This window comes from Myzus persicae, unplaced genomic scaffold (genome assembly GCF_001856785.1).
Source record: "Myzus persicae strain clone G006 unplaced genomic scaffold, MPER_G0061.0, whole genome shotgun sequence".
In the NCBI taxonomy this organism is placed as follows: domain Eukaryota; kingdom Metazoa; phylum Arthropoda; class Insecta; order Hemiptera; family Aphididae; genus Myzus; species Myzus persicae.
In genome coordinates, this window is record NW_019102804.1 from 115,850 (window position 1) to 140,911 (window position 25,062).

The 25,062-nt window shown below is 30.3% G+C and overlaps 1 protein-coding gene across 1 annotated transcript in view; it reads left to right on the forward strand.

Moving 5' to 3' along the window:
* Positions 1-20,595: 20,595 nt before the first annotated feature.
* LOC111033137 overlaps positions 20,596-25,062 on the forward strand; it is a 170,340-nt gene continuing 165,873 nt past the window's right edge. Inside the window, exon 1 of the mRNA XM_022313735.1 lies at positions 20,596-20,913. The gene's annotated coding sequence lies outside the window, so the exon portion shown is untranslated. The remainder of the gene's footprint in view (positions 20,914-25,062) is intronic.

The window sequence follows — 25,062 nt, forward strand, 5'->3', positions numbered from 1 at the left end:
CTTTTCAGTCTGTAGGGCTTGTGGACGATCTTCGCAGATTTATAAATTTCCACTTTTCGGAATAATATTTTCAATTTTGACATTTATGACGATATTTGAATTTTCACTATCTGTAGCAGTTTAATATAACCTCGATGACTCCCAGGCCCAAAATCATTTGGCCAACGTCATATTTTGATCACCAAACAGTTATGACCTTCTCAGTAAATATATGTGTTTTAAAAAATTAATTTTTATTTTATTTGATTTGGAGTTATTACAAACACATAGTATTTGAAAAATTGTGTTTATAATTCCGTTACAATTCCTCAAGCGTCTCGCTTTCTTAAACTGCAACATATTATATTTTATTTTAAAATCACAAAATTCTCAGAAAAAACATTCCGGTTAGCGGTATTAATATTTAAAAATATTAAAGCTACAAAAAAAAGTAAAAATATGGGTTTTTTGTCAAAAATAATATGCGCTGTAAAGCCAAACTAATGCGAAAAAAGGTATTTTCAAAAACACATAGATTTAACTTTAAAATCGCTGTTTATTTTAGTGATCAAAATCATTTATTGGTACATACGCATGTATATCAATACGATCTGTTTGATAAGTGATGCAGCATTACATATTTAATAACAATATACTATTTAGTGTTTGAGTTTCAGACTGATGAAATAAATATTATGTTTCTTTCGAAATGCAATCTGTTTTATTATTCATTGCAGATACTGAATCGTCGGTGTTTAACGGGTAGCGAAAGAAAGTATAAACAAAAGTTGTGGATCCCGACCGAATATTATACTTTTCTGAAAGATAAAAAAATAACAAAGAAACGTTTCAAGTAAATTATTATCTTTCTTCGATTTCGTATATAGCTGGTTTTTGATGAATTTATAACTATACGCTCAGTTCCGGCGAGTGCCATAAGAAATAACTTTTAAACGTTGATGTTATTTCAAAATATCTATTGTAAGTACCTTTTTTTTCAATATTTGTATACCATCTGAATGCCGACGGTAAAAATAAATAGGGCAATATTTATAGTGGATATAGTTACTTGTTTGAATAAAAATTCTCATGTAAAATTGATTTTCAAGAGACCCCGAGAACAATGTATGTATACCATTTTATTTTATAAAGATATTAAACTATAATCATGGGTACGAGTATTTAAAGTATTTAGTCGTAAATAATAATTTCCTTGGCTTAAAGTACGAACTAATAGTGCCGTGTCGTCGGTAATACAATATGCTTATCTTATACACAGTTTTTCTGCGAGATGCAGATAATTCTTTGAACTTATCCACAAACAAGAATTTGTCCACATAGTTCTAAGTGCTAATCAAAAAGTTTATGAATAAATAACCAAACATAGCCAATATGGCAATATGTAGGTACCTATAATATAGGCGTGCGACAAATAATATCCAACGAATTCTTCGCTTAAATAATAATAATATACGATGGCAAAATATGAATTTAATATAAATGTTCTTAATTTATTACCAAACATTTCTCTCTTGTCTTTGTAGCATTCAGATCTCTGCACAGTTTGTTGACAATTTTATCGATTTTGTTTATACACTTTACAGGATACTCGACAAGGATATACTGCCGATACCGGAAGTAGGACTAAGAAATAGGCGTTGGAATCTCCGGATCGAGGCACAATGGACGAAAGTTTGATTTTACTTGTAGTTGATTGATATTATGGGTGCTTGTTAGTTTGTTTAACTACGGACAAATAAAATAATTTAATTATTACCTTTTTTTTTATTGTTTTCGTGTGTATTTCGTTTTTAATAAATTACTATTTTAATTTAATTTCTAGTTTTTCTCGCTTAAATTTTAGGTTTTTTTTTTTAAAGTCCGATTTGTTTAAACGAACTATATATAATATTATATTGTATTTATTTGTATACATAATTGTATTTTATTTGAAAAAGGCAAACCAAATGCGAAGTAATTTTATGAAAAGTTTATGAATTGATACTAATATTATAATTTATCATTTAAACTTTTGATGAGAAGGGCAATAAATAATTATTTATAGCTTAAACCATTACTATCGCCTCTTATTTACATTTACACTTGGCTTTTTTTATAGAGTAAGTGGCTAATAAATTATTGGTTCAATAAACGGTTTAAAATACAACGATATTGAACTTAACATTTAAATTAATTAGTAACAAAGAATAATATTTCTATTTAAATAAAATGTCGAGTTTATCTTATTTAATTATACAAATACAACTTCTAATTTACTAGTTGTGGTATGAGCTTATAATATTATATTGTTATGAGGAAACAGTGAACTTTGTCTCCCCAGTCAAATATTCATAATTCCGGGAATCCTCTCCCCCTAATACAATTTTTCAATATTTTATAAACTGAGATACCTACTTCGAATTCAAAAACTAAAACATAGAAACATTTTTCATACCTACAATTTGTACAAAACACAACCTTGACTCAAATAATCAATACAAATTTTAACAAAATATTTCCCAAGACGATTATAATAGTATTGTATTTTACGAAAAAGAATTTTTTCTTCGTATAGGTACTATAGTATTGTAGTTAATATGATTTATATACACGTACATCTTAATTATTGTATTGTTTTGTCATATTTTAATTTCTAATTGTAATTACTTACAGAAATTATTTTACGAAAAATGTTAAAAATTTAATAAATTATCAAACTCCAGTCAACACAAATAATAATTTAAGTGCCTATGCAATATTAGGTTACGTAATATTTTACGGTATTTAATAATTTAATAATTTAAAATAATATTTTTTATTTATTAGCTATGCCTTACTCTATAGTATTTTATTGACTTTTTACACCATATTTATGTTTGATTTAGTTTCTTACACCAAGAGCTTTAGTTCTGTGAAAATAACCCAGAAATATTCGGGTACCTTTTTTCTCTTTCCTTGATTTTGTTTCTAAATTATAACTTATTTTCACTTGTGAAAAACTTAGTTACAATAATAATATGAATAAGAATTTTTTGTCTCTAAAATTTAGATGAATCTTGATGAAATTTTATGCACAAGAATAAAATAAAATCGTATGACCTATTTTGGAAATGTGTTGAAATATTTTGTCAATTACGGACTACCGAATTACCCGAGTAATTTGTTCATAAAAAAAATAGTTGTTGACACATTTGAAAAGTCTGATAGATCTATAAACTTTTATCAGCCTTTTGAAGAAAGTTTAATTCCTGCACGGGGGTCCAACAAACATGTGTGTGAATTTGTTATTAATCCAATGTGTATCGTTAATGTGTGACATAATAGGATATTTTATTTTTTTCAGTCCTCGACTTCATCTATTTAACACATTAAGCGGTCATATTAGAATAATAGAAGTAAAAACAATCTAATATCGTATTACGATGACTGAAAAATGTTTTCACAAAGAAGCACTCAAGTCAAATATTAAGGTGATTATTATTTTCCGTTATCGAAACCTGATATACCATCAGCAGCAAATACGAATATTAATGAGAAAAAAATACGTTCTAATTAATGTTAGAAAGACATCTTTCTCAATTATAAATACATCAATTATTATGTAATTTTATAAAATAATTGTTAATAATTTTAAACTTTAAATGTTGTATTTGCAAAGAAAAATTAATAAGATTTGCTATGCTGGTAATAAAAAAAATAATTTCTCGTGTCTTCGAGCTCGAAAATTCATCATAATATTAACTACGACTTGTACCCACTCATCGCTTTTTATTATTCATTAGGAGATTCTAACGACGCCATTTACATTTTATTAAGTCCTAAGTGGCAATCATTAAAAATGCAATTTAGACGTTCTTCCATCTCGAATGCACATAATATGTTAATATTATACACACAACACATAATAACCATTCGTAGTTGGTTTGATTACATATACTACGTCATACTGAATGCTAAACAATAATTGGGTATACTTGTATCATATTATTATATTAAATCCTACCATGGTTATTTTTTACTTTTATTTAGTAATAGTAGGTAATCAAAAACGTATTGTGTTTTATTTTTTCCATTATAAATATTATTCATCGTCTCGTGTTTCGATTTTGCAGGTATGTTCAACGATTTGTTTGTTTATTTATTTATTTTTACTTTTTTTTGCAATTACATTTCTTCGAGTAATAACGTAATAATAATATCTACAATCACAGAACGACAACTGTTACATATTATTATTATACTATTATTATGCTTTACTTATTATACTGCTTATAGTATGTGCTTCGAAAAAAAAGTGAATTAAAATCACATTTGAGTTCGTTCGATAAATATAATAATATATTAAGCATACACCTATTAGGTGTATATATTATTCTTATTCCGAAAGGTTTAATTGCATTATTCGTCCGGTTGCATCCATTAAATAATTCATCGCGTGCCGCAAAAATATTCGTTTCTGGAACGATGTGGGCATATTATATATATATATATATATATATATATACCTTAACCTAGCTGTACACCATAGCCATAATATATTATATATGTACACTATACACGTATATTGCACGGCGCGATTGCGAAAACAAATCACTTTTTCGGCGTACATTTGTTATTTTACCACCGTGTACACTCTGCAGGATTCATTTGTTTTTATTAAAACATTTACAAATCGTATTACATATATTATAATACACGGCAATGATAATAGTAATAATAATAATTGGTCGTTCGCGTGCGTATATCTGTCGGTGAAATAGTTGCCGCCGACTTTTGTATACAATAGTATGTTCTCGGGTGACCGATCCTATAGCGCCCGCACGTGTATACTTACCCCTCCGGACGCGTATGTCGGCGTATCCGAAGAAGCATGACCAAGAGGGAGAGAGGATATGGGAGCGATTAAAATAATTGTTTAATGCGACTATCTTGGTAACTCTCTCCCTCGACGTACCACCGGCTAATCTAATTATTGAATATTTTTTTTTTTTTTTACAGAAGTATATACATTTTTTATATTGTGGTATCAAATTCTTACTGCATACATAGTAACACCTATGAGTATACGTAAAAAAAACCTTTGAACAAACTCCCAAGGGGTTGGGGAGTTCGGTCGCGTGTTTATCCGGTTTGTCGTATATTACAAATTAATATAATATGTACCTACCTATATTGTTTATATATTATCAAATGGGTAGTAGGTATGTAGGTAATTAACACTGCTTTGACTTTTGTGGGCCAAAGCACTGCACTAGCAGTCGGCCAATAAAAATTCGTGTTCGCATAATACGAAACACAATAATAGCCGTCATCGTACCTAGGGTAATAAAATGTACAATAAAACGAACATAAAAACACACTAGTTATATTGTCCCGTTTACATATTATATGAACATTATACACACTTCCGTCCTATCTACCCGTATAGTATACAAAGCAACATAAAGACTTAATTCGACTAAATAATACGGTACATATACATGTACCAAATAATATAATATAGTTAATAATGCTATAATAATATTATGTAGTCCGTAACCGTATAAATTAAACGAACGTTTTGCAGGATTATTATTGTTAAAGTTTTTGCCTTTGTTTTTCGTACGGCAATGGTAACAATAATTATTATTATAATATTAACGGGCGCGATTATTTGGTGTCATTTTCGTAAAGTTGAAGATTAAAATTACGTGCACGGTAGGTAATCAAAACTTTAAAAACTATAATATTGTGGAATGTGTTCGAAGTTGAGGACCTTAAATGTGTGCACGTTGCACCAACCGCAATACCAATAAACCTAATATTATTATGTTAATGATTTATTGCAATTCCTCGTGCATTAAATTAACAGGTTGACTTCCATATGCGACCCCTATATTATGTGGGTCAAATGAAGTTTACCAAAATGTTTATGAGAAAACTAATGATTTTGATAACATTCACCTACGGCAAAGCTGTACTTAAACTTTGTTTAAATAATGTGAATATGTTTCGTGTTTATTATAATCGAACGCCAAGCTACATGAAAACTATATGCATTGAAATTTCCTAGTTTATAAGACACATGTTTTGAATAAAATCTAGCGAACGGTCTCTACCATTTATAAGATACAAGTAAAATTATAGTTTAAAATTCAAACTTTGTTGATACGATTTGACAATCTCCAATCTGACGACCAAAAGACCGCCGGTCCACAATTTGTTTTACGATTTTGTTACTCGAATGGTGTCGTTTGCTGTCATATATTTTTGCATTACACATGCTTTGTCAGCCGGTTCACGTCTTAAATGGCCGTTGTGCCGTTCGAGTAAACTTAATGTTTCGCGAACGTCTGATACACGTTTATTTTTATATTCTATATGGTCAACACTCAATGGAACCGTCCTACAACTATATTATAATATTAGTGTCACTCTGGTAGTTGTTCGGCGGGTGAAATGTGGCCAAGTGGCCAAGGCAGTGTGTCGTTGTCCATAATAGTAATAATATATTAAATCTATAGTATAAAAATGTAATTTTTTCTATTATTATTTTTAAATACTATGATTATCATCGTTATATTGTAGTAATCGTATCTTAAAGTATTCCACCAGAGTCATTTGGTACTAACTTTTCTTTTGTAATGACACTAGAACAATTATAATATATTATATTAATTTATTATCATACCCAAAGGTGCAAATTTATTAAAAAAAAAAAAAAAGGTGGAATGCAATTCCTCATTCCACCAATTATAGCTATTGAAATACGAATTTACATTCAATGCCTGGGTATTTTATATTTTTTAAACAAATAGTGTATAATACACGACTATATTTAAGAGGACGCCTCACCCACGTACGTTGTCCCCGTCTTACAAACTTACAACACAGCGAAAACAATTTTGAGCGAAATAGAACCACTCAAGTTGTAGTCCAAGCTAAGCAACAAATTGTCCACGCTTTAAACAAGAGAACATTTACTGTGCATCCTTTCGATATCACAAATACAAGAATAATTATTTGAGTTTGAACTAATGATTTTTTTAAACAATAAGGATTTTTCTTGTATTTGTGATATCGAAAAAATAAACACGATTTTACACATTAAACGTTCTCCTCTTAATAGTATGAAAATTCGGTTGCTTATCTTGTAGTACAGCTTGAGTGGTTCTATTTTGCGCAAAACAGTTTTGCTATGATGTGCGTTTTTGAGACGGAGACAACACATGCAGGTGTGCGTGATCTCAACACTTCCAGGTATTATATGCGGTAAAATATTATACTGTCCAGTGCCATATTGTCCTCCCAAAACTTTTCCTCTGCAACAATCCTTATCATTTATGGTGATATCACCTATCAAAAATTGTCTACCATAAAATTTAAATCATTTTTTTAAAAAATTATTTCAAAATTTTAAAACAAAAAAAATTATATTATTCACTTTCAATGCTTACTTGTTTAGGACACGGATTTTGGTGGACGTGTAAGAGTCTTGAGTTACCTCAAACCACCAAACAGCCCCCCGTGTTTGCGATTATATTATAATACGCTCGCACCGTGTAAAAAATAATTTATCCGGTACTTAGAATATTATTCGGAGTGAAATAACCACCGAAACGCACGTGTCCTATCCGCAACCTTATATACCACACAACCGTATGATACCTTCCGGCAGATTTCTTCGAATATAATTTATCATTCACATTAACGCTGCAATCGTCTTCCGCCTGCCGCATTATAATAATATATGGTTCCGAATTTTTTCGTGTTTTCGTGAGTATTCTGGATTAAAATCGACGTTTTTATCCCGCGGACCGAAACTCTATCGACATTGAAATATGTACTCTACCAACCTAACGCGTTTTATCAGTACCGGGATTTGCACATCAAACCCCCGAGCAGGATTTACCGACTTTCGAGCCGTACATGATGTATATAATATATGTACCTGTACGAGCACTATAATGAACCTACACTAGAATTCCGTGGTATAAAATTCACACTCGTGGTTAACGGGTAAACAGAGTATATATGGATGATTTCAAAATTGTACACCAAAATTACATTTGAACATGTCACGTAGCATCCAGAGAAATCTTCGAAGGGGCGAAAGTGCAGCTAAATGTCTTAGTTTTCCATTGTTAATTCTTCTGTAACTCAACTGCTTCTGATTATTTTCATACTAATACTGCAATATTGTATACATATTGTATTTGCATGATCGATACATACATAGTATCAGTAATCATACGCGATATATGGTTAAATGGAAACGTTTTAATAAATTAACATTACTTGTCACTATCTTAATATTGGCTGAAAAGACAAAATTGTCTATCCATAACCTTTTAAGTCATACCTGCATGTGATGTCTAACTAACGCACAATATGGCACATCTTAAGTTTAGAATAATCCATTTACTCTGTTGCTTTAAATATCATTGTAATTTTACATGTCATCAAATTTAAAGCTAAGAAAATTATTTAAGGCCTTATAGCTGTCTTATTTGTATAGTTGAAAACAAGTTATGAGCATTTAAACACTGTAATTCATTTTAAATTGACAAAGCGTAATGGATATAATTTTAAGACATTCATAACTTGCTTGGAAATGAAAGTGTCAAAAAAACATACTGGGCCCTGAATAATGTTCTTATCTTTACCAAGGTGAATTCAGTATGATCTCTATATGAAAGTATAATAACGAATTATTGAGTGAAATACTTTTTTTTTAAGATTAACTTGACACATTATGCGTTAATAAGACAGGGTAATGGATATCACAATGTAATATGTGGGTGAAACGTATTCTAAAAATGTTTATATTTATAGAAATAAATATAAGTTTATTTTGGTATAATCAATTAAAAACGTACTATAACAATAACCGTGTATAGGACCAAAGACTGAAGTTATTCCTTTAGTTTTCAACCCCTCCCTACAAATGGGTTAGGGACGCCCCACGGATACAACATATTTTTTATTCGCCATTAAATGGACCACACACGACTGTGGTATTAGTTCCATCTCCGAGGCTGTCTTAGGCGAGCTTATAATTACACTCGATCACGTGGCACGCGATCAACGGAATTATATAATATTGTTCCGGTATAGTGATTCACTCGCTTAGTCGTTTAATCTATTTGCGTAGATCCGTTCCCGTCATATCTTCTGTCGTATTTAACATGACGTGTTGTGTGTGTTTGTGTGTGTGTGTGTGTGTGTGTGTGTGTGTGTGTGTGTGTGTGTGTGTGTGTGTGTGTGTGTGTGTGTGTGTATTGTTGATGAAATAGACGATTATACATTTTTTATTAAAATCTAAATAGTGATATTTATCGATTTTTTCAGTCATCCTGACGTTAGTCATCCGGTGACCATGGATTTGGTAAAATGTTCTTAATAATAATAATAAGCACCCATAATAATCGTACTTAGATACTGTTATAAAATAATGCTAACATTACAGCACATTATTTCAATATTTGTTATTCACAAACAAAAATAATAGTCTCGTTTCAAGCTCTGATTTACATTCAGAATAGAACGCACGTACTCAACTATAGACATAACTATATATAACGAGTAAACTAAGCAGTCACGTAGCAGATCGAGACGATTTTTGATTTATAATGAACTTGGTATCAAGATTTGCACTTGACCAAGTTTTTAGAACTTTAATCGAATTAAAAACAAAACGCTCAAAAGAAATCACGTGTAACATCTATATTTATATTATAAGTTGTACCTATTACTTCTTAATTTAAAAATGTCAATACGTAGTTTTATACTTTTTATACTTCTGATTTTAAATACTACTAAATTTAAATGTATTATAATTGTCCTAATAACTACATATTATAACCAATAACAAAATGCCTGATAGGTACGTCGTGTCACTATAGGCAACCCGTTAGACAGGCAGTCCGCTCTGTATTTTTCTAAATAAAAGTTGATCCCTCTTTACATTATATAATGTGCTATAATAATGTATAAGTGTGAGTTCACTAGAACACACATTCGTATAATGAAAATAATTTTTCAATAATATTAAAAACTTCATGTCTTGTTAGATGTTGCGAAAATTGCAACTAGTAAACTCAGGCACACTTGGAGTCTCTTGGAAAATGTGTACAAATTCAGTAAAATATATCTTACTTTGGAATTATTGCAACTAAATCCAGAGGAAGTGAAATAGCTGCCCGGATGCAGACAATTTGAACAGCAGTCTGGATCACAACCCACGAGGTCTCATATTACCTGTACAAAAGTTTAAAACCAATTAAACCTATGGATTCTGCTTTGCTTGTCTCGAATCTACTGGATTGTGTAACTCCAATCGTCACGTGACCTGTATAATGTAACACCACAGTAAAGTTGAACATTCACTATATTATTATACGTAGATACCTACTTACGAAGAATACGTGTTAAAAAAAAATGTAATAATTCGTGGTTATAATAATCATTTAATTATTTTTTTAAATTTTGATACATCACCATTGGCTTCATTCGTTTAGAATTTGTAACACATAGTATTATTGCCACTACACGATTAGTCAAAATCATATTTAATTTTATTTTTATAACGAAATGGGCCGTGGCTCAAAATGTAAAAAGTACAGAATAATATATATATAGACAGTCGTCAATATAATATTATTTAATACCTATATATATATATATATATATATGCCATATAAGAGGGAATATTTTTAGGCAACTAACTATTTAGATAGGCGAGTCCAGAAAAAATGTGCTTAGGTAGCAATAATATATTTTGTTATGACACGGGCACTAATGGCGTCGTCGAGAGATTTGACGAGAACGGAGATACGACAATTGTACTCCAGCAGCGACAGTATTGCCATGAGAAATATAACCTCTAAGATAAACATTGTTTACATGCCTTCAACAAAAATAAACGAACGGGTAAGTACTCATTGGCATATCGTAAAATCGGTCCATTTCAGAAATAAATGGTGGTGCAAAGCGGCATGAAAAAAGCATAAAGTTATCTCTGACTGAAAGCTATGGATCTTGAAATTGAGTCGACTTAGTGGTTCAGGACAGTCTATAAAACCACAAATGAGAGTTTAATCAGGAACTCTGCGTTAGCACGTAACACAGATAATATCTACTATATACTGTGTACTTTGATTTTCAAGTGCATGCAGAATAATTCGACAAACAGTGTACAACACTAAAAATTTACTGCGAAAAATAAAATATTATACATTTTTTAGAAAATGTTCACTTTGAAACCATTATACAAATATTAAGAATTAACATTTAATATAAAGTTAAATATATTATGTATTTTATATTTATTTTATAGCCAAACGATAATAATTTATATATTTATATTTTACTTATACTTTTGATCCTAATACTATGTATCGTTTGTTTGTAAGGCGCTGTACGTTTAATATTTAATCAGTGACCTTAAATATAATGTATAATTTTATAATCAGCTGCTGCAGAACACTTTTAAAGGCAATCGTTGTTGAAAAAAACAAAGCCCCTAAATTCTTATTTGTTGCACAAATATCGTGTACCCAACGAATGGTTTTTTTTTAATCACGTTTAGCAATAGTCAGCATAGGTTGGTAAATTAAAAATATTTGTCACCGTTAAAAAAACAGAACGTGCTAAATGTGAATAGTTTTCGAAACGAGTGAACCTGCAAGCATGAGAGTTTGCCGTTAAAAAGATAGCCCCGTATAATGTGTACCCCAGTCAAACGATTTTCAAACGATTGCATAATATCTTCGCTTGAGGAGAACTAGCTTCGAGAGAATGATGTTATAAGCAGACTGTGGCGTATGTATGTAGGAGTAAATATATTATGTAGATCCGATTTGGGACAAACGCTTCATTTTTTTAAAAATAATAATAATAATATGTGCTGTGTGTGAAAAAAAATATAATATAATACAATGTTCACAAACGAGATTTTATTTTTTCTCTCCTATACGTCGCTTTTTTTTTTTTATTATTTGTTTTTTGTCTAGTGTAGGTATGTATATGATAATAAAATGAGATTTCTTCTTGTAACGACACCCTCACTCTGGCTGGTCTCTACGCGCGTATATCGTTTGAAGTTGAAAAACTTCTATTTAAACGTCGTTTCCGCGTGTGGCCTGTTAGTCCGCGCTTGTACATGTATACAATACGTAAAATGTAAGTGCCTAGCTGCGAGTGTTGGAACTTATTTTTCACATTGTCGTAATAAAAAACGAGTTAGGAAAACAACTTTTATTATTAGTCTAAGCATTGTGTAGATAAATTTAAATAATAAGTACTTATAATATATTGTGATACGTTGTACGCAGAATTATGAATTGTGTGTACCTACATTTTATAATTGAAGTGAAACAAAACGATTGTGTAGCTGTAATATGTTATAATCAGTAATGCCGCCTTGACAATTTTCTTTTACAAAATAAAATATTATGTAAGCAGTATAATACGTATATGATATGTGTAATATTATATATGTATGTGGGTATATATGTATGTATGTATGTATGTATGTATGTATGTATGTATGTATGTATGTATGTTAGTATGTATGTATGTCTGTATGTATTTATATTTTATGTATGTATGCATTTATTGTATGTATATATGTATATATGCATGTGTATGTGTGTGATTGCCTGTCGTAAATCGTACGTACCTATACATATTATATTAAGGAGAAAACAATGTCGGTTATATTTCTCTCCCTTTAAAACTATGAATCAGACAGGTGGCCACTGAGAGACGCCCTGATCATTTACAGGTATTTTGCATTTTCCAAAACTTGGAAACATGAAAATTAACTGAGTATGACAATATACTACCAGCTAAATTGAAATACATTATTATGTTTTCAGTTAACTTCGAAGAATATAATATAACATTATCGTTACGCTCTGATCATTTTTGTATTTTTCAAGATGAGGAAATGACTACTTTTGCTAATAATATATACAACAAGAAATATAGTGGTACAAAATTGTAATTATTGGTAAACATTGAAATATAATTAAACAGAGATTTCCGATGAAATAATATTAAATGTATAATATTTTAATACAGTATGACATAATCAATAGGTAGCTATAACTTGTGTGAATTTTCAGAATATTTATGAAATGTTTTAGGTGATTAGCAAATCTTTCATTTGATTTATTGTCGATTACAAAAAAAAAGTAACCCTTGTGAGTTATTATTAATTATAATATATATATAAATATAATATGTTGGAGTAAAGTAGATTCTAACAATTGATCATACATAAGCGCCAATTTTGTTGAACTTTTTCGTGTAATAATTTTTCACAGCCATCTGATAATAAGATCCTAAACGCAAGATTCTGTTATGACATTTAGACGTTTTGAAAATGAAATACGACTTACACTCAGATAACATGGTATTTTCTCTCATTGGGTATTATTTTTTTTTTCACTCTCAAAGGAAGAGTCTTGTAAGAAAAAAAGTGGAAAAGTATAAATTATATAGTTCAACGGGTTTCTTGCTCGTTTAAATGGGGCTGCCTACTCGGATTTTATAATATTATACATATACATATATAAAAAAGTACATTTACTTCGAACACACAAATTGTACATATTGTTCAATATATATAATATGGTGTAGGTAGATACACGGAGTACATATGTGCAGTATACATTTTATATTATATACTCCAGTTGTCAACGTCGTAGAAATAGGAAGAGATAAGAGTAAGTAAGTGAACGTTTTATTCAAGCCTTAAATACTACAACTTACTGGTGGTGTTGGAATATTAAATAAAATGTGTCACGATAAATATTAAATACGTTAGTCTATATTATCATGTAACGCCGACTCGTCCAATATAGGTAGATAAGTCTATTAAGTCCGAGCATAAAAGTATAAAACTGTGTTGTTGTAATTAATTTGGAAATCCGGATTACATAATTAGACATACAATACGATTTGTAAAAAATCGACTTGTTGATATATATATATATTTTTTTTTGTCATATTATCAATGAACACAATTTTATTTATAACTATTAATTGCTGACTCTTATTATAAAAATACGCGAAACCTTAAATAATGCAGTACATGTTTAAAATTATTCCTAAAAAATTCGACTACCTATGTCTATGGTTCAATATTGTGTTAGTTAGGTACACATTTGATAATAATAATATTATCGACACTAATAATGCTTGAGTATAACCAGGAATTTAACTATGAATTCTAAGAATAGTTATTTAGTCATTTTAATATTTTATGAAGTAAAAAATATTACCAATGTATTTTTTTAAACATACCTACATTTAGGTACTTGCGTGGTATAATTAAATCACATACTCTTTATATTTATATTATATTTTGGGTGTATGTTGCTGTCACATGCTCACATCGATTTCGAGTACTTTCGATCTGTAATAGTCGTTGTTATAATACTACACTACGTTCAAACGAATAATAAATATTTGCAATAGCATTATTATTTTTTTTTTTTAATTGATAATTTATTACATGAATTTACTTAATATTTTACTAGAATGCACCTATATAATTATAATATCATTTATTTATTTACATATTATTTCCTATGATCAACTTGTTTTTGTGTAAAATTGTACTTCTTTATGCAGATGTAAGTACATATTATGAAACAAATTCCGTACTACTAAATTATTCTCAATGTCCGTTTCGTAAAAAGTAATCCACATTGTGTAATTACGAGACGTGTAAAAATTATAGTTCCGTTTTGTGAACCAAATGGAATTTCTATCATAAATACTATGGTTTTTACATTTTTGATAATAAAAAATAACTTTACTTAGGTTTCGTTATATTTTTTTTTTTTTTTTGGGGGGGGGGGGTATACTATAAGAAAATTATAATTTAAATAATATTAAAGTTGCTGTATAATGTCATTATAATAAAATCAATATTTGTAAAATAAATACATTCTTATTAGTTATAACATTGTATTTTATTTTTTATTTGAATTGTTTCGACAAATAAAGACAACGCTAATAAACTTCAGCTTCTTCAAAACGAACAATCCATTTTTATTTTAAATTACGTCTAAAATAAATATTATAATTTTGATTACGAGATTTTTTCTTATAATAATTAGAAATAATAATATTATCATACGTACATTTAATTTCAGTGTCTGTACACTACAATTTGTATTTGTACGAATTGTTACTAGTTTATCTTGTAACAATCTGACATCATATTATAAGTCGTAACCAATAGTGTTGTTATATTTGAGATACAAATAATGTACAGACAAAAAAGACAGGTAAGATCTTGTTCAGCGATGTGTCGAATGCACGTTACCAGTAACCAGCTGTCATTACATTTGAAATTCTTATCTCAATTCAATTAAATTCGTATAACTCCCATATAGATAACTACTAGTGCTGCTGACGCACACATATCGACCATTTATATAATATATTTTACATGTAAAATGTTATATTATAATGAAGATAAAAAAAAAAAATTAAAATTATTAACTTTAAATAGTTAAATATTTTTAGAAAAAATAACTGAATAATTCTAGAAGCTAATACTAAATTGGAAGATGGAAAAATAGCGGCGTTGTTGAAGAATACAAAATAACGATTTCTTATTATGTATTTACCTTATATTTAGTTCAAAAGTTATAATTTCATTCGTACTTTTTGTACATAATACCTATGTTATTATATAATTTTAGTACTAACCGGGTTACTCATTTAATTTATTTTTCAAATATTTAATTTTTTGTTTTTGAACAATGTGAAGAAGAGAATTTTAATTTTTTCATTGCAGCTTTATATTCTGGTCAGAGCGATAAATGTATTGCTTTTACAATGATGTGTGTTTTTTTTTGTTTTTCTGTCGTCGTTTATCATCTTTTAGAACAAAAAGAAGCTTTGATCTTCAGTATTGAGGGATGTTTATGGTAGGAAATTGAATCTATTTTGTACTTAGGGGGTAAAAGGGGGAACTAAAGTAAAAATTCACAGTTCCTACTTTTAAAAATAATCGGGAAAAAAAATTACTGAAAAAGGGAATTAATTTACCTAAACTGGTTTTAGATGGTTTTAGAAAACATCGAAAAAAATCAACTTCAAAAAAAATGTTCAATTAAAATTTATTAAACATGATCTTCTCGTAATTTTATGATTATTTAATACTCTTTTTGCGTTATTTATAGACATTTAAAATTTAAAATGTATTGATATTTTTCTAATTCAAAAAGCCTGACATTTTTTATTACAAATTAACACGTTGTGAATCCCACAATGAAGTCCTCAAGTTACGCCTATTATACAACATAATACCTATAGTAAATAAAATATAGCCACTATATTTTTTGTTAATAAATGATAGTATAGTATAATATGATATGTAGGTAGATATGCAACAAAATAATAATATATTATATTATTATATTGATTACGGAACAATACATTTTGCCAACAGGCAACAAATAAGGATTATTATTACATGTTGTGGTATGCATCTTTAATATTATAATCAAATATAACATGTGCGGTATATCGTGGAGCCGTGCGTTGTAATGCGGAAACACGAAAACTACTCAAATCAAAGGTTAGGCAAGACTCCATACTATTATATTATTATCGAATGGAGACTTCATAACATAGCCTTACGAAACGACTTAAGAATACTTAAAACATAATAAATATAGGTAGGTACAATTATAGAATACGCGCTGTAGTGTACTAATTATGAAAGATAAATAAAAAGAGGGGTAAAAACCACCCATGAATAATATAATATAATATAATATAAAATGTGTATATACTTCAGTCAAACACGAAACGCTCGTTGCAGTAGTGGTGTATACAGTGTAATAAAAAAATAAATACACAAAAACGTGTATAGTGCGTATATACATACCCATAATATATATATATGTACTACTGTACATTCGAAAACCTTATTATATAATATGGCGAACGTACACAAAGCGCGCCCAATACGCGAGCGGTTTGCTAACGAGAAGTCACCGTTTGCCCTCGTGGAATACGCGTCTTGGATTACTGTCAGACGTCTTGAATTTTTGTCTATAGAATTTAGAAATAACGCGGCGGCCCAATCGATATCTCACCGTCGGAATACGCGGACGCCGCCGCCGCCGGAAAAGCCATAAAAAGACGATTAAATATTATATAGGTAGAATATATAAAAAACAAACAAAAACACAGCCGTCGGAAATAGAGTGCGCGTGTAAAAATGACGCTTGAGGCATGGGTACCGAAATTTGGAAATACTGAAAACCTTGGAACCCGCCCAACCGAAATCTGTTTAGATTGTAGGTTGGTTGGTGGGGTATGGAGGGTTGGCACTTTAGGAAGAAGTTCTAGAGCACGACCACGCAGGGAATAGATATTCTTGGGAATAATTAAATTATTATTTTATTTATAAATTAAATTAGGAAAAATTAAAATTGTTTTCGATTATCGTTTTTATTTATCGATAATCATTATATCTTTTGATGCCCATTTTATGTATTATTTGTATGAGTATAATATATTATTGACTTATTAAAAAGGTTTATTATAATCATTTAAAAAAGTATTATGAAATCCTGTTCTCTATATACACAGGTTAAATATTAATTATTGAGAACAGTTAATATTTTTAACAAAACAAAAAAGTAACCATACATGTATATTACTCAACTACTGAAAAATCTTTTAAAATTTTTTTTCAGATTTTAAGAATGGCGAGAAAACAATACTAAAAAAATTAGCTAGGAGAGCTCACTTTACGAGCCTGCTAAATTTCCGGTTTTTAAACGCAATAAACTATGTAATACCATATTATATTTATAAAAATATATTTATCGATCTCATCCATCAACAATCTTAACTATGTACTATTAAGTGGTAACTAACGAACGGACGGACACAACATTGGTATAAATTTAAGCTATAAAGTATAAAGTATTTTAAACTTATGTTTAGAAACCTAAAATCGAATAAAATGTAGAACAAAATGTTTTGTTGATTACCAGTTACCACCTATTCATTGTTATCGTATAGAATATAGGTATAACACTATATAGCCTATAGGAATGCCCAAAAAAAAGTATTTATATGGCAAACACTTTGTTGATTAATTTAATCCATTCACTAGTTACGATGGATGATATGTAACTGGTTATACATTTTACATCTATAGTTGAGTACATTTTTAGGTGTGACACTAAAATGGACTCTTATAGTGTCCAGACATTTTGAAAAACAAGACAAATTTTAAAATTTTGTTACTGTGCCTGAACAGGTACATAGTTTTAAAAAATTTTATATTTAAGGAAGTATACCTAGATGCTTTAGAAATTTAAATTTAGGACAAAACTTAAATATTGAAATTAAACACACTATATTTTAGCCTTAAGATGCGTTAATTTTAATTCGTTTCAGCAGTTGATTTTATGTTTTCCGTGAATTCACAAGTGTTCCTTAGAAATACCCATACCTAGGCTCAGGAATACTTTTTTCATTAATTAAAATACTGATTTTTTCTTCTATATTTACACTTTAAAATTACAATTTCATGCTTTCAAATATCCTACCCGTATTCTCTAAGACTATATTAAAACGGAATCATTTTTTTCCTGCGAAGTTTAGAACCGAAATCGAAATCAGTAACTAAAAAATTTAGTTTTGAAATATAAGTAAGTCCTGTATAAGCCGGAACCGGAACCGAAAAAACTATAAAGGTTCCTCCCAAGCTTGGGACGACCAACACGCACGCACACGAGGAATTTCCGGTTTTTTCGGTCTACCGATTCGCCGAGAGAGAGAGAGGGTATGACAGATATATATATATATATATATATATAGGTGCGGTTATAGGTATATACAGCGTATATATTTATACCATATATAATGTGTAATGTTTATGTATGTATATGATATATATGTGGAGTGCGAAGAGATTGAGAGACGATCGACGAAATAATTCGACGTACGCTGCCTCGAGGGTTCATGCCGGTGGGAAGCAGGGAGGTAAGCGGGGACGGACTCGATATCTTATTATTCGATCTAGCGGAAGAACACATTTATATATACGCAATACGCATGTACATATTCGGCGGAAGTCACGAAATCAAAACTGAAAGGGACGGTAAACACGTACACACGCGTATAATATGCATATACGTGCATATTATATGACGATAAAAAGCAGACGTTCGGGGGAGCGTGACGGGCTGCGGAGCGACTAATGGGGCCTGGTCGGTCGGGATAGAGTCTAAGATTCTTTTGGCGAACGATTTTTCGGGAATCGTGAACGCAGTGATTTGTGGAGTCGCGTCCGAGTCGGGTATTCCGTGACCGCGGCTTCCAATAGCAATCGTCCAAATACCTACAATGAACATGACGATTCACCAATCACCAAGCACCATGCTCATCCCTATTGTTTTAATTCGATAATGATTTTATTCGCAATCTGCAGATTTTTAAATATAATAAATTGTACTTTAAGACCATTATTTGAAAAACAAAATTTTGTTTTGCCACTGCAGGATACTCCTGAGATGGTTAGGAAAATATAAGCGCTTAAAAATAGGGTCTTTTAGACGGATCCTCAAAAATTAGAGAAATCATAATTTGAATAAATTCATTATTAAAGGAAATCTTGTTAGTGAGTATGCTTGGTAAATCACTCCGTATAACAGTTATATGGCCCCCGCAGGTAGGTCCTCTTATTCATGATACATTCTGTAAAATACTGAAAAACTAAAAGTATATACGTATAGTTACTTAATAATGACAATTTACCGATGTATACAATTATAATATATATCTAGATGATTATCACTGTATATCGGATATCTTGTTGTCATATTTTTTTTTTATTTTGATCTATGACAGCTGACGCTTTATCAACTAAAATGTTGAGCTATAATTTCCATGCCACGCAAAATATATATATTATACAGGTATTTTACTTTAAAAATTTGTTTTTATATATATTATTTTTCAGAATGTAAAAAAAAATTATATACCTTATATTATACATTATATTGAAATTGTTTTATATTTAATTTGTCTTGTATTTTTTTTAAAAATCCCAGTGTAAAATAAAGTAAAAAATACGTACAAATATTATTATAACCAGGAACTTTTAATTATATAATAATTATAGACTTGTAAAAAATGTTTTATCAGCTACAGATCTACTAATACACTACTATTGTAGGTAGCGTCAAATGATGGAATTTAAAATTTATTTTTTTTTACAAAATACATCATATTATCATAATTATCAGTGCACTTTGATAAGGGATTATTTTTTTTTTTCAGTGGATTTTCGTGGGGCTAAGACACCCGAACTCGTATTGTTATTATCATAAGAATAGGAGTGCGTGGGACGTGGTGGGTGCGCGGGTGAGAAGATTCGGCGGTGGTTAGGACTGCAGATCGGCTGCGGGCGGAGGAGCTTGGTCGGTCGTCCGACTATTGTGCGCGGGCAAGACTGCTGCTGCCTCCGCCGCCGCCTCCGCTGACGTTTGCGGTGACGGCGGCGCGGTGGTGGCGCTGGAAGCAGGGCGGCAGAGAGGGTGCCAAGCGGCTCGGCTCCCTTCGCCGCTATCAGTATTCAGTTGTTCCGGTCGAGCTTTACGCGTCGCACGCGCCCAGACGGTGTGCGCCATCGTCGTTGTCGTCATCTGTCGTGGACGTGGTCGATATACCACTCCGTTTTTGGTTAAGTTTCCTCTCGTTCATCTTTTGCGTTTTGTTTTTTCCTCCTGTTTATCGACCGACAGTACTATTATCATTCCCCTCCCTCATCTCGCTGACGTGAAGGTACTAATTATCATCATCATCTGCATTAATAATTTGCCGTAACCCGTTAAAACATTTGCCAACGATTCTCCGAAGTCCCGATGTGACGGTCACCGGCTGGATTGCTTTTTACTGCAGGTACGGTATTCGAAATAAAAATCACTATAAAAAATAAATATTACCTCCGTGTTTAGAGTCTAGTGACGATTAAATCGTACCTAATCTAACCAACAAGGCGTTGTAAAATATAAAACATCATTTATAATCAATGTATTATTATAATTAAAGACAATGGTGTGTATCGCTATATTACATATACTGACAGTAAGACTAATTAAAAATAAAGGTTTACGATAAGTACAATTTTTTTTATTTTTAGTACCTAGCTCTGAAAAAATCGTATATCTGATTATCTTAATTGAATCATGACACCAGTCTATTGCATTGGATAGTATTCAAAAATAATTTTCAAATCTGTTATGCTATTAATCGTTAAAATATCTAACCACCAAGCACTAACGTCACTGTGGTTATTTGACAACGGTGGCTTTTACACACTGTAATATATTATAAACCGTTCACATTTAACCGTTTCTTATATACATTATTTAATAGCGTCACAAATATTTGATCAACCCGAAATTCCTTACATAACACTGCTCATCGATTTCCACCAATTGTGTATAGTTTTATATGTAATGTACATGTTCCATATTATTTAGTATTTTTGAATAATAATAATGTTATCACCTATCGTTGGTCTAGCGAATGAAAAATTAAAATATCGACGATATATTATTATATAAGAAATATGTACCACTATTATAATTTACAGTATGCTGTAATACTATACCTAAATCATTGCACTGCAATTATTTTACTTTAATTCACCTATATATGTAATTCAGAAGATTTTTAGAGGATCTTTTTAATAATAAACATTTTTTTTTTTGTAACGGTTATTAATAATATTGTTAAAAAATTACTCTGAGAAAACAATTAGCAAATGGCGAATTGCAGCCATTTCAGAAATCAAGGGTTCTCCCCCACATATTACATAGGAGCCAATTTGTAGATTACCACCTGTGCTATTCCCTAAAGAGAAATTACTTCAAGTTCCTACTTTAATATTTCTTCATAGGTATTTTGTTTTATTGTCTCCAAAGTCCCCATAAAATAATATAACTTCTGTTAATTTATTTTCAGCATCTACAGTACATTATTTAACTACGAAGTTAGTTTTGTTTAATCTGAATTAAACATTTATATTTTGTGTATAGTACAAGTTTGAGGGATAACTAACCAAACGATTCCATTATATCCTAAAAAACACTAAGTTGTTAAAGTAAATGTGTGTTTTTTTCATTTTAAGACGTAGACACACTGCTAAACATTAAAATATGCATTTTAAATACTGACAATAATAGCCATTTGTAAAAAAATATATTTAGTCATACACCGAGCTAGGATTTTGGTGACTTGTGCTGTTTTTTGGTAAGTGCTATACAGTTCTAAACAAAAAATAAATTTGTTTCATGGTACAAAACTTTAGAAAGTGTAATTTTTATTTTGCATTTTTTGTGTTAAATGCATTTCATTGCATTTTTAATCTCATTTTTACAAATATTAGGTTCAGTTTGAGTATTTAAATTAATTTAAAATTTTTTTAATACGTGTTGTATAGTAAAAATGTTTTGTGTAATATAAAAAAAATGAATAAATAATAATTCATAATTCATAATTATATTTGTTTTAAAATTCAATTTTTGTTGCTCATCTAAATACATTTTTTGGTCATTTTTCAAGTTAATATTTTAGAATTTTTAGGGCATTTTGCATTTTTTTTTAGTGCACTGTTGTGTATTTTTTAGTTAATTAAAATCCTAGCTCTAGTCATATACATTGAAAGAATATTTTTTCGTTTCAATTCAATGACTTATCTTTTAATTCAAATTTAACAAGTACATTACAGTAACTTAAAACATGAATGATGAGATCTGAGATCTGTACAGCAGAGTGGTTACATACTTACTTACATGGCAAGTATTGAGTAGTTGCCTACCTTTTTTGACTTAAATGGTTTTACGTTGCTTGTTGTTACTATTTTAATTTAAACATCTGGGCTTATTATATCAAGTATAATAGAGACGCCTGATATAAAAAATTTAAAAACATTAACTATTTGTTTTTTACTATTTTTCTACGAATAAATTAGTTCATGCACTTTTACTTTTATTCAATTTTTGTCATTATTATTTTGTTGGCCAGAATTATCTAAATATATGTGAAATTTTAGTACGAGTAAGACATGGTATTACTCATTATTTATTTGTGTGAGAAAAAAATAACTCAATATTTATCAAGATCAACAGTGATTCCTCTTGAAATGTGTAAATTAAAAAATAACCATTAAAATTTCAATAAAAAATAAGTTAAAAAAATGATTTGAACAATTGTTATGTCCTTGAAAGATAAATTATTTTGACGGGTGTGAGTGATTGTTATATGAATGATTTTTCGTTGTTTACCCGTTTTAATTGCATATTGAAACATTATTTACAACTGACATGCATGAAAACAATGCTATTTATCCAACTTATTAACAACACTTAATAGATTTATTCTACTATATTATTATAATATAAACCGCATACAGAGAGTTGGCATTATTAATGCAATAATAGCAATAAGTTTATAAACTTCAATAGTTTAAGACTTTAATATTAATTACCCTGCAGACTTCATTAGCATAAAATTGAATAATAACAGCTAAAATTGTTGTCGTGAAATAAACGACAAAAATAATATTATGCGCGTTGCATATAGGTAAATGTTTGTATTCGTTTAGGGGATTCGGATTAATGTTTTTTACGCCTGGCGTAAGTATACATTTATTTTTAAACACGTGTATTTAATATTATGACCCGTTCGGCAGAGTTTTTTTCGAAAACATCAGCCGATAACGTGATATTGGAAACTTAAACATAACATTATTACCGTCAACACATTGATTAAGACTGCTTGAGTGTTCGGGATACAAATGGCGTTTGTAAACATAATATCATCCGATCTAATTACAAACAACTCGCGTGGGAGTTACATATATCGTGTACCTACCTATACATACCTACATGCCTAACCTTTGGCTAACTGATAAATAATAAAATGGCACTACTCAGTGAAGGCGAATCGTATAAATCTGTTAACCGTTCTAATATTACCTATGTACCAAGCACAACAGTCGTGTACTACGCTCCGTTTTATAAAATAAACTTAAACCGCTGCCATTGAACCGTTCTGAAAAATCATGTTTTTCGACGACGGTCGTTAGTGTTTTATTTTCGTTGCCATTGTTAATTTTGTTTTCTGTCGTCAAATTTCGTAAAGCGAAACAAAACACCACTTGCAGATAAATAAATTGCGAAAAGCTCATTTTCGCTGTTAGTTTTGAACGAAATTTACTGTAATTATTGAGAATCTATTAAGCTTTGAGAATTGTTGTTGTAATTATATCATAATATATATATGTTATACATATTTTGTACATATTTTGTACATATTTATCTATTGTTCATCAAATCACTGAAAATATTGTCTCGAAAAATAGTAGTAACTCACATTATTATATCAACGTCGTCTTAGTGATCGTCGTCGAAATATTATAATATATTTATATAATTACGCGTCATGTGATGCCTTGTATGAGCCATTTAGCCGAATTTCTCCTGTACACGTCACAGGAAATGATTGACGAGGAATAAGATAGATTTTAAAATTATATTAATTATAATCATTGAGTCGCGACTATGCACTGTGTATTTGTATATATGAATTTCGTTTCGCAGTCGCCGCCACGCTGTCTCCCCGCTGACAGCGAGACGTCGGCTTTTTAATGGAGAAATATGCGAATAATCCCTCATGGGCCCGGCGGGGTTTATCGAAATCATTGTTGCCAAAGCTTTATATAAACCACGCTCAATCGTAACACGGGTGTACATTATAACATTATATTATTATATTGTATATACAAGACCCGGGGCCGCCAAGTTGTTGCTTCGACCTGGCTCCGAATTATTATTGCACTTAAACCACGGCGGCGAGGAAGACGATGATAATGATGATGATGATGATGATGATTACGATGATTATCACGATGATAATATATGTGTGTGTGTGTGCAGCGGGGTGCAGCGGCGCCATTGCCGGAGGTACTTTCTGCCCTTCCCCTCGCCACTCTCCGAACGTCCAACTGAAAAACGGGTCCCGGTTCTCGCTCGTTGTCGGTCG